The sequence below is a fragment of the Phoenix dactylifera genome, chromosome 16 (assembly GCF_051530095.1).
Source record: "Phoenix dactylifera cultivar Ajwa chromosome 16, Ajwa_hap1_PhDact_Kaust_v1.1, whole genome shotgun sequence".
NCBI classification, from domain to species: Eukaryota; Viridiplantae; Streptophyta; class Magnoliopsida; order Arecales; family Arecaceae; genus Phoenix; species Phoenix dactylifera.
Genome location: NC_143205.1, coordinates 4,430,761 through 4,437,573, shown reverse-complemented (window position 1 = coordinate 4,437,573; position 6,813 = coordinate 4,430,761). Strand labels below are relative to the sequence as shown.

General features: G+C 38.7%; 1 long non-coding RNA gene across 1 annotated transcript; it reads left to right on the top strand.

The window, feature by feature from the left end:
- The first annotated feature begins 4,391 nt into the window (after positions 1-4,391).
- LOC120105790 (uncharacterized) lies at positions 4,392-6,611 on the top strand. Its single transcript, XR_016398745.1, has 2 exons — positions 4,392-4,954; positions 6,154-6,611. It is a non-coding gene; the product is annotated as an uncharacterized LOC120105790 (long non-coding RNA).
- Positions 6,612-6,813: the final 202 nt, after the last annotated feature.

Sequence of the window (6,813 nt, the reverse complement as noted above, 5' to 3'; positions counted from 1 at the left end):
CACTCCGACAAGAAGACTTTTCATCTTTGTTGTTTTACGTTGGAGCTCGATCGTAAAATAGAACCCCGGCTGCAACCTTCTATTCTTAGTCGCAGCCTTGCAAGACCCAAGCAACTCGTCGCCAAGCACTCCAGCATCTCTCCTACTCGATGCTTGGGATGGGCCGGTCCTCAGTGGCAACACTTGCCATCATCTTGATCATCTTCTAGTTAGAAGGGTCGTGGCTATTCTGATTTTGTATGGGGCTGTGGTTGAGAATTGTTTGATTGAAGCAGGTCTTTGTAGAGCTAGGCCTAACTTGAAGGGGTCAGGAATCGTTTGGCAAGGGCTCCAAAATGGTTGGGTTGCGATGGCAAGGGATGAGTTTGTTTGCTGGTGTTGGGGCGTGCCATGGTGAGAAAAATTGGGCTTGGCTATGACTAAGCCATGTTGATTGAATCTAATGAGAGAGATAATGGGCATGTGTCGACAGTTATGCAAGATCAAATTGTTTTTATTATTGCCTTACACCAGCATTACACCACTAGGCATAAATCCTCTTGGTCATTTAGATTAACTTCTACCTCATAGCATCTTTGACTTTTCTTTCATAGTGAAATAAAATAAGTCAAGTAATTAATATTTTTAGGCAAATATTGATCTAATCAGAGAGAAAAAAATTTTCTCAACCCGCTCAACTCAAATCTCTCAAAAGAAAATAGCAAAAAGATGGAGAAACTATGAAAGTAAGGTTTAACTCTTGCTCTTCTTTGTTCTCGGGTCTCAGTGGACCACTTGCTCGACTCCCGCATCTAGACTTCATGGTAGGGATGCTACTTGCCATCCTCCCTCATCGACGATGACTATGGCAACTCCTCAATCTCGATCTCCATAGATCGATCAGTGGAACCAAGGGACGAGAGCTTGGTATCTCATAAGAAGTATTGGATTCTCGTACCATTAGCACAAATTTGTTGCAGACATTAACAAGTTGCGTCGTTTGGGCAGCAACAACAAGATTAATGTTACCTTCTATTCTGGAGGTATTGATCATGAACTCCTTCCGGTCCTTTACGAGATGATACTTTCTCTACCACCTGTAGAAGACTACATCTCGATCCCAAATGTATGGGCTCCTATAGATAACCTAGCAAATATTCAAAAAAACTATTTCACAAGTTACCTCATCAATGCCTCTCAATTATAGCAAATTTGAAGGTACATTGCTGCGTGATCTTTAACTCGGCGTCCTTCTAAATCCAACCAAGAGGGTAAGGATGTGGATGAGGCATGGTCTGCAACCCCCAACTTCTAAACCATATTTTTAGAGATGAGGTTCTTTTGGCTTTTGAGATGTACAATAGTCTCGATGATGCTCTCCTTCACCTAGATCTTCAAGCCAAAGAGTCACCTCTAGATCTATCTCAATTGTTGTTTCAAATTTTCTCAATATCAATCTCAATTTGGAGTGTTCTTTCTTAAGCTTAGGCAGCTCCTCTACGTCTACAGCATTGAGAATCACCTTTTTTTTTTTTTTGAAATCATCATCCTCTATGACTTCCTCTTCGACTGCAACTTGGGGTGAAGTTTTCAACACTTCTCTGGTGTGTCTATGGAGATTATAGCAATTAAAGTAATTTTTTTTGAGTCATATTGGCTTGCTTCTTGCCATGCTCTCTCTTCTGGCCTAGATTTCCACCATGTTTTCTAAACTTGTCGCCCTTCTTACCTTCTCTAGGCTGATTTTTCTCTTCAATCCCCATGGCCTTCATGCTGGCTTCATTGATGTCTTCAACTTTAAAGAGTTTCAATTCCTTCTAGATGCTTTCATGGAGACATTTGACATATTTCATGAAGATCGCATGATCGACGATAGAGATTTCAAGTGAGATTGCTTGCTTGTGGAACTCAGTGTTATAGTTCTAAACTGACTGATCCTTCTTCTTCCATTGGTATTGCCACTTGATCTATGGATCCTCCTCATGGCCGATTGTGTAAAACTATTTCTTGATTAGGCTCTTAAATTTGCTCCATGTTAGATTAGAAACATCATTGTTTCTCATCTACAAATTTTACTAGTTCAGAGCATGACTAAAAAGCTTGAGACAGGCAAAAGCTATCTTCTAGATACTAGAGTATTTGTAAATAGTAAGGTAAGTCTCTAATTAGTCTAGCAAGTTATCTAGCTTCTCGACATCATGTCGTAGATCTCAAAAAACTGTCCAAAAAAAAAGATCATCTCAATTGGATATCCTATAACTAAGGTATGGCTTCCAAAATTTTGGTCTGTGATTCGGTTTTCCGATGTGCTGGATCTCACTCCTAGACCCTGTCAAACCCAACTCGTAGTGGCCAAAGTGGTCTACATCAAGCCTGAAGATCCTCTTGGATTAAATATTTAATGAATCGTTAGTATTAGCTACAACGAATTAGTATATAAAGAAACTTATGAATCATATTTACAAGTACAAAGAAACAAATATTACACATTTAGATATGCAGTTAGAGAAACAATGAATTAATTTATGTACCGGAGAAACAAAAATATGATATGAAGCTAGAGGTTCTTCTGCAATATCGATAATCTCAAGTGAAGAACATAGTGGGACCTCCATCATCATCATCTTTTGAATCGGAATTATCACCATAACCCACATTTAACGCTTGTAAGGCAAACTAAGGTGTGTCAACTATTGTTCCTCGAACATCTATTCTTGTTCATGCTACATATTCACAAGATTGTAAAGTTTCCTTATGTTTTGACCTATGCAATGATCACTTTGCAAATATGCCTCCACATCATTCATAGACACCTCTTCTATATCAAAACGGTCCCTTGGTTTTGTTTTGATAGCAACATGCCAAGTTGTATCAATTAGGTCTCGCACATAAAAAACTTGTTCTACTTTGAAGCTAGGACAAAGGGTTCATTTGACAATTGCTGGTCATTGTTTTCCTTCCCCTCAAAATTTACAAGTGTGAAGCCAAACTCGTGTTTTTTCCCCCTTCCTTGAGCTCGAACATCTACCCATGCAGTCACACTTAAACAACACTATATTAAAATGACCCTTATAATCCAATTCAATAATGTCCATCAAAATACCATAGTACGTAACATCACCGGCAATTGGGTCTGTGTCTCTAGCACTTGCATAGCTAGACACTAGAAAGGCAAATATATTGCTGAATAGTTTTGGGCTGCTATTGATATATTAAAGTTTACAAGTCCTCTACTAGCTGTCTTCATCAAATCAGTGGAGGTGACGAAGCTCCGATGGAATTTTAGTAAGATGCCATGGATCAGGCCAAGGAAGGAAAAAGAATGAATCTATGAGTTGAAGAGGCAAAGTGTTTGCCCTTTTGGCCTACAATAGATTGAATATGCGGCAACCTCATAGCCCTATAAATTCTTCTGCTTACTTTCTCAATCTAAAATTTCTTTATTCAAGTGATTTCTTTGTTGATAAGTGAGGTTACTAATGGATTGTTATGCGACATCATCCATTTGGTTGAGACCAACATGACCAAGAGCTAATAGTTCTACAGCTTGATGCCTATAGAACAGGTTCTGATGGCTTTGCTGAGGAGGTGGCAATTGATCAAAGAGCACAAATTGCACCAGGTCAAGAAAAATATTTCTGTTAAATTATTTATAGTTACCATTGCAACACACAATAATGCTGGAAAATTCTCAGCTAAAGACTTCGGGCACAACTTGATCGCTACTGGAGGTGACAAAAACAAAAGAGATTCTGACTTGACTTGCAATTAGGGGTTGCAAAATATGACTCGATCCGCCAATCCGATCCGTGTTCGACCCGCCATAAATATGTTTGGGTTTGGCCTAAACAGGTTCGGATCGTAAATAGGTCGACCCGTTTAACCAGTTTATTAATTGGGTCGGATACAGGTTTTAGATGTCTGACCCATTTAACATGTTTAACCCGTTTAACTATTGGGCTGATAGATAAGGGCCATAGCCCACAAAGCCCAGAGCCGGCCCAACTCCCCGCCTCAGCCCATTTTCTTTGCCTCGGTCCAACTCCCCGCCTCGGCCCAATATCAGCGCGAAGTCCATGTCCACCCCACCGTCCACGATCGCGACTTCTCAGTTCCCACTTCCCACTTCTCCTTAGTTACTGTTAGGGTTAGGGTCCTTAGGGAATAGGGAGGTGAAGAATCCGGAGCCCCGGCCAGAGGAGAGGAGAGGGGAGAGACATTGAGGGAGGGCGGCGCACAAACCCGAAGGTCCCTAAGTGTTCTAGACTTCCAGTGCTCTCTACCATCGGCCATTCCTCGTGGATTCCTCCGCTCTCATAGAACTGTCTTCCGATTTCTTCTCTCTTCGAGAATTTTAGATCCCTCCACAGCTCTCCTTTCGATCACTTGAACGCGTTCGGGTATATTGTTCCCCAACCCTTTTCTCTCTCTGATTTAAATTAAATGTTTATATTCGTTGTTTCTTCTTAGATTTCGTTTTCGATTGTTGAATGTTGGAATGTTTATGATGAGCTTGTTTTGATCATTTCTGGTAGTCTTCTTCGATTTTTTTTCTTTTTAAATCTGTGTTTTTGGGTTAGCTCTATTGTTTGTTGGTGGGATCTGGTGTTTCAGGGTTTGATTTGAGTGATTTCTTGTGTCTACCAATGCGTTTTTTGAGTTCTGGCTGTTTCTTTGTGATTGAGATATAAAAAAGTTTGGATCTTAGGCTGGTTTCATTTGGATCTCCTCTTTCTAGGAGTTCTTTGAGTGTTTTAGGACTTTATTAGTACCGGAGTTTGTGTTGATTTGTGAGTTTTATCTCCGTTATTTTTTTTTTAAGTTATGAGTTTTATCTCTCTTTTTTTTTAACTTCTCTTCTAAATGTTAGTGGAGTCCTTAATGGGTCTTTATGTTTCGAGCTTAGCCAGTTAGCAATGCATTCCTCTTTTGTTGCAAGAGCTTGTGACCGAGTTTCAGGGCACATCCAAAGAAGGTAATAGATGAGTATTAGTCTGGTTGTGCAATTTTTTTTTTGGTGGTGTTACGTAAGTGAGTGCATGTTTTCTCCTAGAATCCTTGTAGTAGAGAATACATAGTTCTGGAATTACTTGGTGATAGAGATCACTTATCATCAGCAGAGTACTGCATCTACTTTGTTTATAGAAACATGCTTATCAAGTTAATGGTATGAGAAAGCCTTTTGTTTTTCCGTCACTGGATTAAGCAGCAGTGTATTGATGCTTTGTTGTTAGTTGTATAATAGAATCAGAACCAGTAAATGTGCCAGGCCAGTGCCTTCTTATCATTATTCATGCTCAGCTGGAAATGGATGAATCTTTATGAGGTGTTTTTTTTTTATTGCATATCTACAGTCATGTTTATGCTGTAAGATAGATTATGAAGGAATAAAGTCTGAAGTTCAATGCATCCTCTTTGCAAAACTATGCTACATGTTAACCTACAGGTGCTTTTCCATAGTTGTTGGGTCTTGATTTGTGAATCCACCTCTTTCTTTCTTATGAAGGGCCATTAGCTCTGTCGAATTTGAGCTTTCATGATTCACTTCCTGTATATTCATTTGATGGTTTTTTGGGTCTTCCACTCGTCTCTTTAAAGTCATAGATTGGGTCCCTGGCCTTGCCAAGATTGTCGTTTTGGTCATTTATTTGAACCTATTCTCTATTTCTCTATCATTTATTTTCGCAAGATTTTACCTTGTTATAGCACATATCCACCTTTATACTCATATTGGTCAGTTCTCAAACATTGTGAACTATGCTGCTGTTGATCTTTCTGTGTCCTTCCCTCTATGCAATGAAGTGTAATATATAAACTCACTCCCACATTCTTGAACTTTTAACATCTGTATTCATAATAATATTGAGACTATCTTCATTTAACTATCATTTTTTTATATGTTTAAACTTGAAATGAACTGTGTAGTTCATTATAGATTTCATTGTATGTACTGTTTAAATTATTTGCTTTCACAAAGCACTCTTTCTAAATAATAAGTGGTATATATCTCATGTGCGCTAAGTCGTTACGAATGCAATATTCTTGGCATGTTTCAAGTATTCCTGAATCAATGGCCTCTTTATTTATTTAAGTATCATGCTTAATTTTCTTTGACAATTATTTGAGAACTGCTGTGTCATTTGAATCGGTTGCTTTTCACATTATGTTTGTCAGGTGCAATGGCCTCTCAGGTATTATCTGAAGATGAAAACAATGTGAACGTGTTATACAGACAAGAAAAAGCTAGAGCACAACTCAGTCAAATAGATTCTGCCAGGGAGGACTTTCAAAAGGCCAGAAAATTTGCCCCAGAAGACAAGGCTATTGTGAGAGAACTGCAGCTGCATGCTGAAAATGACAAAGCTGTCTATCAGAAGCAGAAAGAGATTTGTTGCCTTACTTTATTTTTAAATGGGATCATAAAGGTCTTGCATTGCATGTTTTTCGGAAACAATGTTGGAATGTTGTGCCAGTTTTTTACTGATACGTATGGAGCAATCCATTTTAAGTACAGAAATTTTGCACCTATACAAACATTTACGAAGAACATAGGCTTCTTAAAATTTGTTCGTATTCTCTGCTGTTTAAGAAATAACAGCCTGTAAGATGGCTATGTGTTGCCATGCACTTCATATTTTACATCTTATTTGGATCATATGAAATTTTAATGGGCTACAGACTAAAGTTGTATGCGATTATTGTGATATTGGCAGGTGACTGAAGTTTGCTTGCAAAGACAGCTTCTGAAAAGCAAGTGTAGGTTGGGTTAGGTTGGGCTAAGGACTAAGGTTAAGAAGAGGTTACCTATTTATTAAACAGGTTAAACAGATTTGG